This window comes from Triticum dicoccoides, chromosome 3A (genome assembly GCF_002162155.2).
Source record: "Triticum dicoccoides isolate Atlit2015 ecotype Zavitan chromosome 3A, WEW_v2.0, whole genome shotgun sequence".
NCBI lineage: Eukaryota > Viridiplantae > Streptophyta > Magnoliopsida > Poales > Poaceae > Triticum > Triticum dicoccoides.
Genome location: NC_041384.1, coordinates 10,729,995 through 10,735,911, shown reverse-complemented (window position 1 = coordinate 10,735,911; position 5,917 = coordinate 10,729,995).

Here is a 5,917-nt window from a genome sequence, read left to right as displayed (position 1 = left end):
GAGAAGAAAGGAGTACTGAAATGCGCCAGTAGTCCATTAATTCAAACTGAATGCCCAACCAACAACTCAGAAAATGGTCGATTTAGGCCATAAACTCGTTAATTTGATCAAATAAGACCAAAACTGACCTGAAAGAGAAAAAAACAGCCATGTGGCTGCCACACCAACGTTCTCTAGACTTCTCGTGAACTTACTATTGTTTATATAGGGATCTAATTGCATACTTGCCCTATTTCTCACAAACCATGCTAAGAGCATATGGAGGAAAAGAAACCAAAAAAATATTGTCTTTCCTAGGATTGAAACCCAAGTCCTTGGGCGTTGGCAAGGGTCTAGCAAACCACTGTAATACCAACTAGTTTGTGTTGTTTGATGAAGGCAACCCCATATATCGGTACATATTCTAAGCTCCTACTCCCTCTGTTCCTAAATATTTGTCTTTCTAGACATTTCAAATGGTTACAACATACGGATGTATGTAGACATATTTTTGAGTGTAGATTCACTTATTTTGCTTCGTATATAGTCACTTGTTGAAATGTCTAGAAAGACAAATATTTAGGAACGGAGGGAGTAGGAATTACTGGGTTTTAGTACATCGAGGCTTTGTATTGCCGTATTGGTACTAATGGGCCTGGTATAGTCGGTTCTCGGTTGGCGTCTAGTTTCGTTGGGCGCTCGCCCTCGCACGGCCACACAACACCCTTTGCCTCGCCCTCTCTCCTTCCCCGTCCGTGCTAGGGTCTGCTTCGTCGTTGTCACCACACTCATATCCTCCTACCGGCACCATGGCCGCCCTTGCTCATATTCGCATGCTGTCGTCGGGGTTGCCATTGTTCCTCTCCGAGCACCGTCGCTGCGGCTGCCTCCATCTCCATCTGCTCTTCACCACTGCATCTCTCCACTCTTTGCCCCCGCCACCACCACATCATCGTCTGTGCCTCCTTGATTTTTAAACTCACCCGAGAGTTGGGCGCTCATGGAGTTTCACTTCCATCTCCTTCTTGAACTCTCAAATGTCATGGTGAACCTCCGTTGAATATCTTGTACTCATTGCTACACACCTACCCGCCTTTTTTTTCTTCTGAATTTTGTCGTGACCTAGTTTAACATCTAATAAGGCCGTGTCCAGCAAATTTTATATGAAGTTCAAATCCTGACCGTTAGCTGTGCCCAGGATCCAAGCCATAGGTTTGCAAGTGATGTGCTAGTTAGTACCTCTGCCTTATTATTACCTGGCCCTTGGGCTGCCCTAAACAAATACTATTCCCTTGGCCACTCTAGACTACCCCGTGTTGTTTTCCCCTTGACTTCAAACAAAAATGGTTCATATTTTTTAATTACTTTGCAAATTTAAATTTGTTGAAGTATTTATTTTCTTGTAGCAAGGTCTCCGAAACAACTCGAATAATTTAACCGAATATCCGATAGTCAAGCACAAAGTATGGCTGTGAGATACACAGTAGGGATTTCCCTTGTATTTATACGTGGGGTATACTTGATCTTCAAGGTTACAATTGATTATGGGATCGCAAAATATCATTATCCACATATCATATCTAATTTAGGGATCATGATAGATACAAATCACAACAATATATGTTTGGTTTAACGTGCTAAAAAAACTATTTGTTTTTTTTTGCATGGTAATCCATGTCTCATTTATATCGTAAGGATCATAGTACAAGCCACGTACATACCGGCCTGGCAAAATTGAAAAGATAGCAGAACGATAGCCTTTGCACATAGAAACACCAACCAAGAAGTAAAATTACAAACAAGACTGGAGAATCCTCTGAGCTTCACACAAACGCCAGTCCCCTGCCTCTGGCACCACCATAGCAACCACCAAAGAAGAAAATGGCATATCACCTCCACACCCGCTAAAAAACTGTTTGGTTTAACTCCATCGATTTTGGTTACATGCTGAGATACACAGGAGGGATTTCCCTTGTACTCATACATGGGGTATACTTGATCTCCAAGGTTACAATCGGTTATAGGATCACAATGAATCATTATCCACATACCATCTAATTTAGGGATCATGATAGATACAAATCACAGCAATATCTGTTTGGTTTAACCCGCTAAAAAAATTGTTTGGTTTAACTCCACCGATTTTGGTTAAGATCGTAAAGTAGTAGTGCCGGCTCTGCTTGGTGAATACATCCACGACTTGATATTGAAACAAATCATACTTCAACAGCTCTTATAGCCACTTTCTCTCTCCCAAATTGAAAATCAACCTCGACGTGTGAGTTACATGATGTGTGATACATTTCCTTTTGAAATACCTAAATAGACAATTGCAGCCCCCTCCCCCACCGGATTATATGGCCTCAATCTTGGTGTTTAGCATGCGTTCAACATGCTACTGGAAAGTGTAAAAGCCTTGCTTGACAACAGATTTGCATTTTAGAAGATAAATCCATGTAAAACATCTAAAATCATCCAAGAAACTCAGATAATATTTGAAACCACCAATAAAAGTAATCACAGGACCCCATACAAGTAAGCAAATAGGTTCAAGCGGCACATGGGTAACATGAGTTGAATCACAAAAATGCAATTGATAAACTTTTGCACGTTAACATGCATCAAGAGAGGTGCGCGTGCAAATTTATTCAACTGAAGGACTGACTCAATGACACATTTGGACGGATGACATAATCTTTGATGCCATAGATTTAGCAAGAGTACGGACTGGGAGAGAGCTCAAGGACTAGACAGGAAGGACGAGGGCTTGAAGCTTGCCAGTGGACCACCACAATATCTTGTTGTTCGTCCTTATTATGATAAAACAAAATGGAGGTCAAATTAAGCAAACGCATCATTCTCATAAACTAAAATGTGCACAAATACTAAAGGTCTGTTAGCACAAGGAACATGTGGGATGTTACAAACATAGAGTGGTTTAGACGAGCCTCGAATAGTCGAGTAACCAACATGGGAAAATAGACAAACCTGCTCTATTGGCGATATGTGTCGGGTCATTCCTGCCATAACCCTCGTGGATGTTGCTCTAGTCAAGATCCTCGTAACATGGTCAGGGACGCCCGTTTTGGCCAGATGATGCAGCACACCACCACTAGGGTTGTCTAGTTGACACTTCACTGCATGAACGCCTCCTTGGTGGTACATGATCGTTGATCAGGTCCTGAATTCGAGACCTTGGTGTCATCAATCACAACATGCGACGAGCCCATCAGATTGAGCAACTTATATGTACTCTTCATCAGCACCAAACTTGCCCGCGAGCAGCAAGCTAGGCTATATGGAGGGTCAGCATGGTGGAAGAGGTGAAGACAAGGCTGTCGTGGCCATGGTGGGCCCATACACGGCAATGGCAGAATGAACCTCAAGTGCCAAGTTTGCTCCAAATTCAAGAATGACATGTTACGGTGCCGCAACCGCTTCAATCACGTGTTCCATCCCGATGGTCATCATGAGCGTTTCGGCGATGCCGCCAACACTAGTTTATACACTTTGGACATGAACTAGTACGCATGATTGAAGTGGTTACGGCGCCATGTCTGAATATGGATCAAACTTAGGACTTGAGGTTGCTTCTATACTTGTCGGGACCACGGCCATGACCACATTGTCCGCCACACCCGCCACCTCGCTGGCCATCAATATTGCATCAGTATCACCAATGCTCTGTGTCATCGTGCCGAGAGGGAAACTTTGGATCTTGTTTATGATACCAACTCAAAAACAATGTATTTTTTGTGAGATGCCTGCTAGGGATTTGCATTTTATTTACGGAAATGTTAACGCCCACACGTGGACGTTTGCATCTCGTCCACACGCGTGGATCCGCGTGAGCGCACGAATTTTGGCATGTTTCTAGTGCCACGTAGGACTGGCCTGGTGTGTGGGCGTTCAGCCGGTCGCCCACACGGCCGTTTCACCACACAGGAGGGGCTGGTGTGTGGGCGTTCAGCAGTTCGCCCACACGCCACTTTGCACGCACACACAAGGGCTAGTGTGTGGGCATTTGGCATCTTGCCCACACGCCCTTCTCCTCTCCCACACCCAAGCTGCTAGTTGCCATGTGTTTTTGCACTGCATATGGCAACTGCCCCTAGTGTGCTTTTATAAGCAGGTGGCAACTCTCTTTTTTTACCCGAGTTTGCCATGTGTTTTGCAGGGTACACGGCAACTGCCTAGTGTGCACGTAAGCAGATGGCAACTCTCTTTTACCGAGTTGCCATATGTTTTTGCATGGTACATGGCAACTGCCCTAACGTGCATGTACATGGCAACTGCCCTAATGTGCACGTAAGCAGGTAGCAACTCTTTCTTTTTACATGGCAACTGCCCTAGCATGCTTGTGAGCACATGGCAACTCTCTCAACTGCCTAGTGTTAGTATATGGCAACTCCTAAAGTTATGAAATCATGGCAACTACATTAGATCAGACCATACATGGCAACTGCAGTTGAGCAACCATGGCAACTGCAGTTGTTCGACATGGCAACCGTAGTTCAGCGACATGGCAACTGCAATTAAACGAACAGGGATGAGGGTCTGGACCATGGCAACTGCGGGCGCGCGGTGACCGTCACGCGTGGCGTGAGGGACCGGGAGGTACGAGGCCTGACATACGGGCGTGTGGGCGTTATCAACTTCGCCCACACGCACGCGTGTGAGAGAGATCGGGAGGGGAAAAAGGCGTGTGGGCGCTAATTGTTTTGCCCACACGTAGGTGTGTGGGCTGTTCCTCTTATACACCATACAAAATGTGTGGGCGGACTCCCTAATGCCCACACGTGTAGCACTTATCGGCGTCCTTTATTTATACATGGACGACACTTGATCGCTAAGGTAGCAATTGATTACAGGATCACAACGAATCAATCTTTAATTACAAGTCATGTCTTATCTAGGGATCATTATCGATACAAATCACAACAATATCTGTTAGGTTTAACTCTACTGATTCGGTTAGGATCACACTCATTAACAATATTTCTCTACATCATTTTTTAGTAACAGTGGTGTAGTTATAGGTTTTCTATTGACATGTTACTTCTTACTAATAGAACGCCCTTGCCACAGGACTTTTTTCGATTACACCTATGAATACAATACATACCAAATTTCATATTCCGATTGCACCTATAAATATATGCATATCAAATTTCAAATGTATCAAAAAAAATAGCATGGAACAATCGGAAAATACATAGAGAACCATGACCCAAATAATTATATCTTTACAAGTTATGATGTACTTGATATGCTTAAGAAATTCCTATACAAGCTCTGAAATAGTGCTTTTAGCTTAATTCGCATGGTACTTCAACAAGTACTAAATAAATTCACAACTCATAACCATCCTCCACGAGCAATATATATAATTACGGACCAACATGTGGTTAGATAGTTACGAGGACAGTGGTATCCCCTACCTTTCAAAGTTCAAGTTCTAGAGTTGACATTGGTGCTTGTATTTCCCTTGATTATTCTAGGCATTTCAGCTATGCGCATTCAATGAGAGGAGACACTCTCGTTGACTACGAGGGCGTCAGTGGCGAATTCGTCAATATCAAGATGATGTGACAGCTCAGTCTTTCGAAGATGCTCATAAGGGTAGGGTGTGCGTGAGTCCTTTTAAACGAGGCTTGAGATTTAGGCCAACAGTTGCATGCAGCAATGATCGTTTTCAATATTGTTTCTTGCAGGAGATTCTGACGCGAATTCATTCTTGGGTCGTCCTCTCCATCAGCTGATCAAGGAAGCCAATTTCTGTGTGGATCTATCCTTGCTCGAATGGCATGGTCGGTGTAAGGAGGAGGGGGTTTGCATCCCTCGTCTATGCGCCGCGCAGTACCAGGGTGTCTGCGTCGAGCCCTTTTGATGAGTATGCATGTAGACACATGGAGCTAAGAGCAACTCCAGCCGCGTC